This window comes from Castanea sativa, chromosome 4 (assembly GCF_040712315.1).
Source record: "Castanea sativa cultivar Marrone di Chiusa Pesio chromosome 4, ASM4071231v1".
Classification (NCBI taxonomy): domain Eukaryota; kingdom Viridiplantae; phylum Streptophyta; class Magnoliopsida; order Fagales; family Fagaceae; genus Castanea; species Castanea sativa.
Window position 1 is genome coordinate 8356778 of NC_134016.1, and position 14928 is coordinate 8371705.

Consider the following 14928-nt stretch of genomic DNA (forward strand, 5'->3'; position numbering starts at 1 on the left):
GGTCTAACTTGATTTGTTTAACTTTTGACCAGGACATCCGAGGCCTATATATGGAACTTTATTTGCAAGAAATTAACACTTTATGTATGATAGTAGTAAGTTTTAGTGTTAATATACAGACTGAGATGAAAAAATTGTAACCATAATTGTACTTACACTTGAAAATGACTTGTCAAGTTTCAATTGAAATTCCTTGTAATCATTTCTGGACGCAAGATTCTTTTAATAAACATCTGATGTGAGACTTGACATACGTCCACAGAATACACATCTAACCAATTCAATACAATCACATGACCCCTTTAACTTCTTGTTTTTTGGGATAAAGGATTTGTATTCGTATTTCGCTTTCCCTTATAACAGTGAATGTGTCTTGCTGGCTACCAAAAAAATAACAAAAAGAGATAATAATTAAGCTCATTACTCCATTTGCCCTGTTAAGCCAGCCCTTAGGAGGCTTAGAAGACACACTCTTATGACTCAAATTTTCCAAAAAAAAACAAAAAGAATGAGTCATGAGACTACTCCCTTGGACTGACTGATATGAGAAAGGAAGAGAGAACATTTTCGAACTTGACAAATGGAAAGCTTATTCTAATGGGACTACTCATGCAATATAACTTTCATTTGTGGGTTCCAACATATTTCAATTGGATCTTTTGTAAAATTGCTGTAAAAAAATATCATGGGATTCTCAGTTCACATATGTGATCCGTGAGACCCCAGGCAACTTTGTCCTTTATATAATTAGAGATTGGATTTTTTTTTTTTTTTTTTTTGGTTGTGATTAGCTAACAATAAGTGGGGACTCCAAACACACACACAAAACACATTCCCCCAATAATTTGCAAGTTAGTAAAAAAAAAAAAAATGCAATCCTCGCAAATCCTATACGAGTTTAGATGGCTTTTACCAAGAGTTACCAATTACTTACGTAATAACTATTCCAAGTTCCAACACCTCATAACACTTACCAATAAATATCATTTTCAGGAAAAAAAAAAAATCACTTTTATAATCTATCTCTCCCTAAGAAAAGTTGCTTATAATAGCTCCCTTTATAAATAATACTTTATTTAGGAAAATGTTGTAGAGTATACTTCAAATATTAGTTTCCATAAATTCAAAATCACATCAATTAATTAAGCTATTTGTTAATTTTAAGAAAAAACATAATTTTTTTTTTGTATTGATTAATCTCGTTTTAGTTTAATCATAGGGATTGCAAATGATCTCTTAGCTTTTGATGATTTTTGCTAAAAATTACCGACTAAATACATATTAGTTGTTTTAAAAACTTATAATAGTGACTAAGAGATTTTTTTCTATAAAAAAATGGAAAGTAATTACAAGTTGTCTTTATCAAAATTCAGATGATTACATATTACCTTTTTAAATTTCTCTCTTTTAAAAATAACATTATTTTGGATCATTTTGTACCATATAGCTTTTCCCCTTGCTTTAAGTATTCCTTTAATACTTTACTGTCATCTGTAGTCATATATTTTAACATGATAAAGTTTTCCCATTATACTGACTCCATATTATAATTTATATGTGATGTTATAAACACCCTATTTTGCAACGTTAGTTTAACCTCATTTGAAGGATAAAACTCTCATTTTACAACATACGAACAAAATCATAATTTTGACTGTTTAATCTTCCGGAGCATCATTGAAAGTAAATTTATGAATTATAAATCAAATCATTAGATTAAAAAAATATAGTTTTTTTTTTTTTTGGAGAAAGTTTCAACTTATGGCGTCCGCTCCTGATGATAACTCTTTATCATCAGACCAAGATATCAATCAGTTTTTGGTGTAAGCGAGGATTGAACCCCAGATCTCTTATACAACCATTAGAGACCAAGATACCAATCAGTTTCAACTTATGGCGTCCGCTCCTGATGATAGCTCTTTATCATCAGACCAAGATACCAATCAGTTTTTGGTGTAAGCGAGGATTGAACCCCAGATCTCTTATACAACCATTAGAGACTTTACCAGTTGAGCTAACTGGAACTCACTAAAATATATATATATATATATATATATATATATATATATATATATATATATAGTTGGGTCCACGTTTAATGGTTAATATTCATATGCATAGGTAAAGCGATAATGTTTGACTATCTATAATTAATTATGATTGGTTTGTAAACAAGAATAAATATAATTAATTAGGTGTCATGATTTTACTATTTTTTTGTTAGAGAGTTTACCTATGGCATTTGCTTTTGATGAGCTATAAGTTTGAACTTTGAATTATGACAATGTCTATAAGTTTTTTAAAAAAAAAAAAAAAAAATTCTAATTAATCAAGTGTTAAAAGAAATAATTATTCTAAAAAATGAATTAAACTTTTGGAGAAATTACATTTTACCACCCTAAACCGTTCCCTTAATTACATTTTGCATCTTAAGCTTTTCGAATGCACATTTTACATCATAAATTATGAACATTATTACACTTTGCACTCTGACATTAAGTTTACTGTTAACTTAGATAAAAAAATATGGTACCACGTGAAAAGACCTGATTACCCATCTTCTCAATGTTTTAAAAATAAAAGATAAATTACATTTTATCACCTTAAACTATATTCCTAATTATACTTTGTACCTTAAACTTTGAATTTTCATCCAAATTAACAACAAACTTAATGTTGGGACGCAAAGCGTAACAAAGGTCATAGTTTAGGGTGCAAAACGTGCATTCGAAAAGTTTAGGATATAAAGTGCAATATGGGGTATAAAATAGGATGATAAAGTGTAATTTCTTCTAGACTGTTAGGAGGCTAAATTCAGACTCCCAAGCTAGGACAAGCTCTATAAATTGATCCAACAAATTCCAAATTCTTTAAAACTCAAAAAAGAGGGCAAGCGAATGACTGGGTTCAAGTGCTGTTTCAGCACTTGGATGAAGACTCTTAGTGCTGATCGGCACTTAAATGCCTAATTTAAGTGCTAATTCGACACTTGAAGTCCATCCCTCCCAATTCATTTATTTTTGGGACTTTTCCCATTCCTGCTCGTACACGACCAGTTTATCTAAATGAATATGTGAAATTCAAGCCATGGAACTCATCCTAACTCTTAGGCACAATGCTTTTCCCTACTTTATTTATAGAGGAAACCCCCTAATTTTCAAGGCATATTGTGAGAAATTGCGACCTTGGCTCATTCAAATCAGATTCAAGCCAACCCTACGTGAGCGGATGAAGTCGTGTTAGTGGCTCTTAGAATGGTTGTTTTATTGATTATATTTTTCCCCTAGATTAATGGTTTTATAATGGAGTCACCACTTATTTTCATTAAGAAAAAAAAAAAACCATATTAAAAAAAACAGAATTTTTATTGATATATTTGAATGTACATCATTTGAAAAAAAAAAAAAACTAGAACATTGCATGACTTTGATCCTGGATACAATCTAAGAACAAGTACATTACTTTGATCTTAGTTACAATCTAGAAATTTAAAAGTACATAAAAAATCTTTAATCTATGAACCCTTGATATAAGTTTAGTGGTTATGTTACAAAATGAGTGTGTTAATACCTTACCCAGTGAAATCGGTCTTCTAAAATATGGTGGCCAATGATCTTATTACATCATGTAAATAATAAGTTGTAGCATTTAAAAACATACTATCTAAGATTTAAACAAGCATTTGTGTATGCATGGTGGAAAAATTCTAATTTAAGCATACAATGACATTTGAATAACTTGGAAATAAAATATGGTGATTAAATCAAAGGCAGTGAAAACATGTTTAAAGTTTGGTGAAAAAAACCTAATTCTAAACATATGATCACATTATTTCAATGAAAAACATGGAAACATATTTATTACCAAAATGAATGACAACCTAAGATAAGATCTAGCATGCTAACGTACAAGAACACATGAAGAAACACCGCACACCTTTGGTGCATTGGTCACTCCACATGTATAAGTGTTTGTGAGGTGTGTGGGGTAAAGGCCGAGGTTTAAGTCTCCAAGAGGGAGCTTCATACATATATACACTTAGATTAAGCTAGAGTAGAAATTCTATATTGTATATAAAAAAAAAATTATATAAAAACAAACATTAAAAAATAATCAATATAAAAGTATGCTTAATTACTAGGACATAATTAAAAGAGAGGGTTAAGAAACCTGCCTGCACTAGCACTCCAAGGGATAGGGGGAGGGGGGGGGGAGGTTCCTCTTTGAGATTGTTGAGGAGTGAGGCAACAAATGTGAAGGTTTGTAAAGTCAAAACCAAGAGAATTTAATGTTTATCCCAAAAGGGTAAAAAGAATGAAGATACAGCGAGAGAACATTAAAGGAGCGCCGTAACATGTTGAAGTTGTAAAATTGAGACCAAGAGAACTAGCTAGTGTTTACCCTTGTACTGATTCGAGATCAAGAGGACCGAAACACCAAAAGAACCTTACTTATCACTTCCTCTTGAGTTCTAAGGGAGTGGGGTGCTTTGGAATAGTGTTGGAGGATTTTAAAATGATATTTAATCGATGTAGGACTAGGAGGATTCTAAATTTGGACTGAATTTCAGAGTTATGAAGGTCTGACCAAAGTGGGGAGCAAGGAAAAACCCAAAAATAAATAAAATTGAATGATATCTAGTCTAAGTGTTGATCGGCACTTAGGCCCAACTATGACAAATTTCCATCATTTTTTAATTCAATGTGCTTTTAATGCTTGGATTTTCTCCGAATTGCAATTGTATTAGCCCCTCCTTGGACCTGAAGTTTAAAAAATTCACTCCTAACTTCCTTATTTCAATCGATTAACAATTAAATTCTACTGAATTTAAGGAATTAATTAATCCTCTATCCCTTGGATTGAAATATATGCATGCAAATCATAATAGTCATATCCTCGATAAGCAGTGTTACAATGCGTCATTGAATTTAAATTTTACCTAAATTGAACCAATTAAAATCAACTGTTAATAATTACGTATAGTCAGGACCTAATTCATGCAAGTGCATAGTAACCGTTAAGACTTGAATTCCTGATATCTTTCAATCTGGGGTTCGATTGAGGCTTGTAACCTATTAGTTTGATTTTTGAGACATCAAGAATTATTTAATGAAATGCATTTAAAATCAACCAATCAAAATTATGGTCTCACAGTTGGGATGTTAAATGACCATTACGTCCTTGGATGATGTTAAATGTGGTAGCGAAATGAGGTGTCTTCGCACACAAAAATCCTTTGAGAGGACTTTCGGGGTAAGAGACATTACATGAATATTGATCATTTCTATTAATCGCAACGCTATACCCCCTTAAAAACCTCAAGTTTATGACCTCAAATCAATTTTCACTCTAAAAAAATCATTGAAAAAGTTTTTATTCTACCAAAATCTTCAAAGAACACAAAGAACATCTCAAGAACACTTCAAAAGGAGGAAGTGTTGCTCAGTTGATCCACATAAGTGCTGCCCAACTAATCCAAATAGTGTTGTCCAGCCGATCCATGGAGGTGTTGCCCAAACCATCCCAATGATCCATGGAGGTACTTTCCCAACGGAACCAAGCTTTGATCTGAATCAAAGCATCTCAAGGTGCTGCCCATATCTCTAACTTTGAAGGAAGAATGAGATGTACAACGACCAAGACCACAAGAACATTTAAGACCACTATTGAATACAATATCGCATGTACGTAAGAATTTCTAATCGAGTAGTTTACACCCAAGAAGCCCAAGATTTGTGATATGCCATGATGTTTGTAATTGATGGATATGGGATGAATCTTTAAACATGCTAGATTCTTTATAATATAAACTCATATGCTCAAAACATTTTTTGTAAAAAAAAAAAATCCTTATTTCTTAATCCGTTTTTCACACAATAACATGTTGTTTCCTTGATTATATGACATGTTTGGATGCTTTGATTACATGACATGAATCCATGGCCGTCATATTCTAGAAGACCGGTTCACTAGTCGGAGTGGGTGCCTATCACCCTTCCTGGCTATCCATCATTTAACATCCGACCTTATATCAATGGTCATATACTAAGTTTAATCATGTAATTTTTATCTTTTAGAATGTAACTAGGAATCAAAACCTGATTGTTTTCTTTTAGATTGTATCTATGAAGAAGGCAATGTATTTCTTTTTATATATATATATATATATATATATTTGTTAAATGTAAATTATCAATCAATAAAATGAGGAATTCATTTCAATGCATGGTTTTCTTATTTTTCCTTAAATTATCATAAGTGGTGACTCCAATTGTAAAACCCTTGATCTATTGGGGGAACAATATCATCAGTTGAATCTTCATTTTGAGAGACAATATTATAATCCCACCCATTCAAGTGGGTTTGGTCTAATGAAACAAATGGGCTACTGTATTGGTCTCTCACACCGATAACACAATTGGAAATAATAATTTTTTTCAATATGTTTTGTTCTCAACGAATATATGCTTTTGAATGGTAACTTTAGCATATAGCTTTGATCAATATGTTGTCTTTTTAATTAACGACTAGTAAGATGGTTTTTAACTCCATATGCACTGATATGACTTGCGTATCATTCTTTCTATATCTTTATTTTATTTTAAAACATTTAAATGGGAACCTTGACCAAAGATATTGTGAATATGTGACTATTGGATCATGCATTCTCACATGTTCATTTAAAGGAAATTGCAATACTCTTAAAAGTACACTTGACTTTTCATAAACATCATGCGTAAAAATTAAAAGGTTTTTATAAAACCTTGCGACCCTGACCAAAAGGCATCACTTAAATTTTAGTAAAAAATTAAATTAAAATGCTCATATTTCTTGTAAAGACACAATTTGTACCTAAGCCCAATTTATAGAAAAAGTTAGGCTTAAAGAGCCCAAAACAATAAATTTGTAGAGAATGAATTTGAAATTTATTTTCTTATGAGCTTAGATAGCAACGGTAGTGGCCCAATATCACAAAATGATAATGATGGACTAGTTTGTATGGTGAAGAATTGTCCTTAGATTCAAGCTGAGGAGCTGGTTCTTATATTTCTTCTTTTTTAAAAACAGCTTACAAATATTTAGTCTACAGTGTTTTCTTTCTTTTTTCTCTGACCCCCTTTTTTCTCAAGGATCTCTCTCTATTTTATACCTCTTTCTTGTTCTCATTCCCTTCCACATGTAGGTCTAGATTGCTAGTGCTGATATTTGTCCCATCAGCGCCTTCTAGAAGTCGTTGGGTAGTAGCTGTAAGGCTAAAAATCATTATTCAAACATTATTTCCTCATTAATGCGGCTAGAGTTTTGGATGCAAAGCATTCAATGTGATGACAACAGCTTTCCCTTAGATATTTTATAATTGTTCATTTACTTTGTGCTTCCATGAAATGTATTCTCATCAATGGGACCTTCTAGAAAATTATTTTGGCAAAAGGTAGTAACATCTGGCCGTTGCTTTGTTTAGCCGAGAAGACACCCCTCCTCGTCTATCCTCGGACAAAAGAACACCCTCGGACAAAACCCATGACCCAATATGTGCTTTTGGGCCTTTTATCCCTACACTTCTAAAAGCCAAAATTTTTAGACAATGCTTATATGAATAAAAATATTTTAAGAAAAAACCAATTTATTGATTAAATTTTTTTTATTTGAAATATTTCTAAATTTTCAATTGTATATAAGACATAAGAGTTTAATGTCCAAATTATATATTGTTTTGAATTCAGAAATTTTAGAACTGGTAGAGAACCGATTGCTAGGATACTAATGAGAAAACTTATTATGGTGATGTTAGACCTTGTTATCATGTTTCTCACTAGTGTGCAAGCTAATGATATGACCTCAAGTCTTTTGATGAGAGTTAACTATTTACAAAAAATTCTAATTATTTTGCTTCCGAAATTCCCACAGTTTTATGAATTTATTTACCTGGAAATAAATGAAGTATGTTATTCTTAAAAATGGAAATTTGTGGAAAAAAGTTATTTTTCATTTCCTTAAACCTATAGTATATTAGAGAAAATTATCGAAATTATTATGTTTACAAATTGGATGAGGGAGAAACCTTGACTTATTTATTGTTGGGATGAAAATTTTATTTTCAACTTCTTTAACATTTACCACCGCGCACCCTTGGTGCGGTGGTCACTTCACAAGTATAAGTGCATGTGGGATGTGGGGGTAAAGGCTGAGGTTCAAGTCTACAAAAAGGGGCTTTACACACATATACACTTAGATTAGGTTAGAGTAGAAATTCTATATCTTGTATAAATAAATAAATAAATAAAAACTTCTTTAACATTTATAAATTAAAACAATGAGACTAATTGATTTAATTGTGAATATTTCTGGGATGCTTTGTGAGCAAAATATTTTGCCTTGGGGGAATATTATCATGATAGCATGCGTACTTATGTCAATGACAATTTCTTTTGTAATTATGAAAAAAAAAATGTGAATGTATTTATTATGAAAAATCTACAATGACAAGTCCTTTAATAATTTTCTTCAAAGTACTTTTATGTTGTCTCACATAGTTTGGGGATTATGATGAACGTTAACAAGAGTCGTGTACCATATTATTAGTAATTTGGAATTTAATGTGCAGTTAAAAAAATAATATATTGCAAATACGTTAAGAAATATTATTCAAGGCCTTAGGATGATTTTTTTTTTGAATTAATATATTATGGTTTCATTAGTTATATAGTCTAGTGGCGAATTTCATGATATACATGATTACTTATGAATTTTGCAATTCATCAAATATGCTTAGTGGTATCACAATAAGAGAATTTTGTATTTTGTCGTCTTTGTTTTGTGCATTAAACATCATATTTAAATAATTGATTACTAACTTTTTTTTTTTAAACTTTTTGAGAAGCAATTGATCACTAACTCGTTTTACTAGAAACAAAATCTTTCACCACTACAAAAAAAAGTCCTATAGCCGCGTTTTAAAAACGCGGCTATACTTCTGGTACTGAAGCGGCCTTTGGGTGAAACGTGGCTAAAACACAGTCTATAGCTGCGTTTTTGAAAACGCAGCTTAAAAAAACGCGTTTTTTGTAGTGTATGTTCTTCTATATCTATTGTGTGCTATATCTACAATTAATGCTACATATGCAATTGGAGGAAGCTCAAGGATGGTCCAAGATTTAGACTTGCTATGTGAAAATTTCAAGTGTCTTTTGCTTTTAATTGTGTTATTTTTAGGTTTGTAATAAAATTATCTTGAGATATTGTATTGCCTAAATTTATACTATTATCCTATAAAAAAATTTATACTATTATGTATTTGAATCCTAAAACTATGTTAATTGAGGCTTTCCAAACTCAAAACAGATGTCACGAGTGGGAGTTGATCTTTATATTGGATCATATATACATGTATGCATTTGTGTGTGCTTTGTTTGTTTATTTTATCTATTCTGTGGGGTTATGATGTTAGACACCAAACTCTATGGTTTTTTTTTTAACCAATATTTTACGATTGACATTCTATTTGCTTGTTATTTTTCCTATATATAATTACTAGGCTAGATGCCAGATTCTTAATATAGTGGATATGGGGAAATGATGTCAATGGAACATTGAACAAATCGTGTGTAAAGCATCAAGATTCCACAAACTAAAATGATTCACGTTGATTCTTGTATTTCTCTTGCACAAATGATTATTTTAATGGGCTACAGCTAACTATTATGCAGACCATTCAACATTTGAGGCTACGGACTTGGTCCATTCTTTTCTAATGGATCAAACTTTCTCATTTTATCGATTTCGAATAAAAAAATAATAAAAACCCTCACATATGCACTTTTCAATGTGTACTTGTTGCCGCCAAATTGTAATACAATGATAAGTGAATGATCAATATCCATTGATAATAAAGTTCAAGGATCAACTCAGTCTAAAATTCTAGACTAGCGTTATCTAGGCTTTGATGCCAATTGAAAGGAACAGTATAGACCCCAATGATTGATTTTTGGAATTAAATCAATTTAATATCTTAACCAATTATGTATTTCAATTATTTTTTCTAGTTAATAACTACCAAAAAAAAAAAAAACCAAGTAATGTGCAGTAAAAAAAATAATACGTGATTTGTTGACAAAATAAAAAACCAATGAAACGAATTAAGGAAAAAAACACTATGAGGGTTATAACTATTGGAAAACCACATGCATTACAGCCATGAATATGAAATTTATAACAAGAAAAATCATTCCTGGATGAATATATCAACCTTGAAAACCAAGAACTTAAATCCTTACCAAAGATATGTTCAATCCTTGTACCACTTGATCTTCACCTCAATGACTGCATGTATGGCCAAGAGTGTGGCCACTTCTTTTGTTGACAAAACCTAGAACCTGTGTGAGCTAACGAGGGAATGAGAGGAAAAATGGTTTTTCTTCTTTCTCTAGTGTAGCTACTTGATGTTGTCCAATTTTGAGACAAAAATTGTAGTGTAGTTAAGGTTATCATTCCACCAAGAAATGAAAAACAAGAATACATCAAAAGCACTAATAATATATGGGAAAATATGATTAAAACTAACACAGAAAGTTTGGCAAAATTTAATAACTAAAATCACTAGGGTGTTGGGGTTTGTGCCCAATATCGTTTAAGCATCCACTACTAATCTAATTTTAGTACACAATTGGGTAAGTAAATACATAAACTAACTGATTGGAAGATTCAGAAATAACCTTTATTATTGACACTCTCTTTGGTTGATTATATCAATCAATTGTTCCAATAATTTAGTTTAGAAAGAAATGATTTTGATAATATATATATATATATATATATATATTTTTTTTTAAACTCAAGAACATTGCATACTCTAGAGGCAATGGGTATTAGGCTCTTGATATCTTATAACTAACCCAAAGTTACAATTAATTATATTTTATTCCACTATAAAAATATAATTGCACTCTAAAATTTATTTAATTACTCAAGGTTTCCTTTGACTACTTAATTACACAAAGAGCTGTCTTTATATCATTGCACTATAGGTTTTATTTAATTATGCAATATATTGCAGTCTAAAAAAAACTAATCTCCTTAAACTAGCACTAAGCTACTATAGATAATGTTCTTATTATATATACAAAGAGATGGCGACATATATATATATATATATATATATATATATATATATATATATATATATAAATTTTGGACATAAAAATTAATGTATCACCTATCGATAAGTAATACATAAAAATAAACGCATGTATTCTTCAACACATGATAATGAATTAATACTTTGACATAATATAAATATTTGATAAAATGAAAGTGGCTAAGAACCTTGTAGCTCAATTGGTTAACACCTCTTAAAGTTTCAAATGAAAACATCCAGGATTCAAACACACACTTTCTCAACAAAAAAAAGATTCAAACACATACTTGCACGCATATATAGTACACACAATCTCTAAAAATAAGAGAAATTGTGATTTTATTTTGAACCTGAAAACTTTGACTTAAAGCCACGGTTTCCTTTGTTTTTTTGAAGTTGTGTGTACTATGCGTGTATATTGAGGGATGTGCACTAAACCATTCCTATTAAACTATTACAACTAAGGGTTCTTACTTAATAGACATTTCCTATTAAACTATCACAACTAAAGGATCCTGCTTATCAGGATTAACTGATTAAGGCTTAGGATTGAATTGAATTTAGGATTTATTTATGTAAGTGAGCTTTAAGTTACACCTTTTTCATCAATCATTGGCTTTATTTATTACAACAACGTTGAATTAATTGTTTTTCCATAACCATCATGTTTACTTTTTTTTTGAGAAACATAACCATCATCATGTTTACGATGTATGGAAAGGAAATCTAAAAAAATTATTGAACGAGAACGATACATACCCAAAAAAATACAGTAGAAATATCTTATATCTATAAAGTTATTATCTAAAGTTTAACTAATTTTTGAATGAAAATACTACTAGTATACCCTTTATAAATTTATTTATATATAAAAAAATTAAGATATATTAATTAGGGCAAGATTGAAGGAACAAGAATCTTTGTTGCAGTTGCGGTAGGTTATCCTAACTAACATTGACCTTTTTGCTTTGAGTCTGATTGCCAATAAGTGTGTTTAGGAAGCTTAAATTTCTTGCTTTATCTTTAACTAACTTTGCAATAGCAAATAATTACGATTACTTTAATCATACCTAATATTTCATGTAAGACTTTATTCTTTTTTTAATTAAGTGGACCAATTTCCCTGTAAGAAACTAAGAATATCATTAGGTAATAAGTCCGTAACTGATGTGTCAGCTAGCTTCTGCTATGCAATTACTAGAATGGACAAATGATCTAGTGTTTCTCTCAATTTTACATTTTCTTGTAAAAAAATTCTAAAGAACAATTATCTTTATTTCACTTAAAACTTCTTGAATGATACATAAAATAATATAACTTCTTATGACCTTTTAAAACCATTTTTGTTATAATAATAGCAAACTGCAAAATCGAAGGAGAATACTACGTATAGAGAATCAAATCATGTTATTTTATTGCCTATGAATTAAAAATCTGACCCTTATTCAGAATCAAACTAGATGAAGGGAATTTCCAATATTCTTAACCCCTAACCCCCTACCCCCTACCCCCTACCCCCTCAATTAAAGCCAACAAAAGGAAATGCTGGAAGGAAACCTGTAGGGTCCTCTGCATGCTTCCTCACGATGTTCATGTTGATGTAGATGAGCATATTTCTCACAGTTGGTTAATTTATACAGTTTATTTTATAATGATTCTAAACTTTCAAATTTCTTATTTAATAATAAAAATATTTGGGCGCGACTTGTATTTAGTAAAAATTTTTATTGAGCATGTTAAATTGCGGATACGTGTTCACATTTATACACATGTCCGAATTCTACTGTATCCAATAAAAATTTTCACTTAATACAAGTTCTATTCAAAATATTTTATCAATTAAACTAATTGAAATTTTTGACATAACATTCATATTAATGAATTGGTTTTTTATTTGTCAAGTTATGGTAGGTAGATAACTTTTTATTTTCAGTGTATTCCTGTCAGTATTGGAGATAAGCATGCATGGGAATTAACGAGGGGAATTACTAGTAAGGAAGGTGAGTAATTACTACCACCTTTCAATGGGTTTGGTTTCAATAGGACAAGTCTGGTGGACCATGTACTATGCCCGTCACTGCACTAAATCTTTTTCTCCCAAAAAGGTGTGCAAACCCACCTTTACCTTCTTAAAGATGCCTTTGTTAACTTGCACTTAATAAATATGGGGTTGATTACTGGTGACATATAATGAAAGAAACAATAATTGTGCTCTTAATCATAATTAAGCATGTCATGTTGTATGACTTCTAGGCAGCATTACTGCCACTACTCTAGCATATAGATCTAGTGGATTGACTTAGTCATGTCAACTAGTCCATCATTGAAGAAGTACCCAATCATGGATTTTTTCGTGTCACTTTTTTTTTTGCATAAAATTTGTTTTCTTTTTTGGTTGTTAGCTTTTGGAACTAATATTTTTTCCTCTTAATTTGCAAAGTTTTTGTTGCCGTTTTCCAAGAATTCGCACATGATGCTGCACCACTGTTTTGTTCAACAACAAATCTCGGTTTTGCGTGAGAATATTTTTGCATTTTTTAACCTATGCTGAGTTGCTGAGCTTGGTCTAGTAATTCTCTTTCCTGCCCTAATTGGTGGCCAATTATTAACTGCTCATTTTTTTTCCCTATTTCGACTATTCTAATCTTACTATTCTTGTTTCTTAAAAAAAAAAAAAAAAAAATCTTACTATTCCCTCTCTCTCTCTCTCAAAAAAAAAAAAAAAAACGATAACATTTTAACTGATAATTAATGACATTGTTATTGTTTTTTATCATTAAACCCTAATCGCTAATTGAATTGGATTATGAGAAGAAAAATTATTAATTAAACTAATTATAATTTACTTTAATCTTGTTTTTATTGATTTATGCTTAACAACCGTCTTTTATAAACTTTTTAAATCATGGTCAAGATTTCCAATTAAATAACCCTATTAAGCACACGGGTCTGTATTTAGGATTTGATTAAAGCATAAAGCTATATTTAGAAGAAAATTAAGCAAGTTACGTCATGAATTTGTATTCAGCCCCTTGACAACCTAGCATTACCTAATGGTATGCATATACAGAATACTTTTTTTTGGCATATTGAAAATGCTAATTCAACTTTTATAAAGTAGATATAAAAAACGTGAGCCGAAGGCTATTAGCGTTTCTATGATAGTGATATCCAACTCAATAGATATAAACACAGCCAAATGTTATGTTAAGAATATGTAAATCGTGCAAAAGAATAAATGTGGAATCAACAAAGAAAAAGGGTAAGCTGGGGCCATATTTGAGAGGGTTAGACTGTTAGAGACAGCCACCCAGGAACTAAACTTTAGTAAGTGATATCCTGAAATTAGCTATAATAATAAATTAATAAACAAAACTTAGGATTTATTTTAGTGTAATGCTAGAAATACAAACTATTTTATAAAAATTTTTACAAACTGTTAATGTGGTGAATGATTATTGGTAAATGAAAAAGTATTATAAATGGTTGGTTTAAATGAAAACTAGTAAGAAGTTGGCAACAATATCATTTTGTAAAAATGTTGTAAAATAGTTTGTGTCTGTAGTAATACTCTTATTTTTAAGTTATTGTAAAAATTTTCAATAAATTCAATCAAATGGATTGTATTGATGAATATAGTGTACAACCTAGAATTTTTTCTAATACATTTCGGAGGAGTATTGGTAAGTCTGTTAATAGTTTAATGGTCACTATGGTATATTTTCCTAGTACTGAAGATACCAGTATGGTATTGACTTGAGAGAAAAGAAAAGAAAGAAAAAGTTATATTTTAG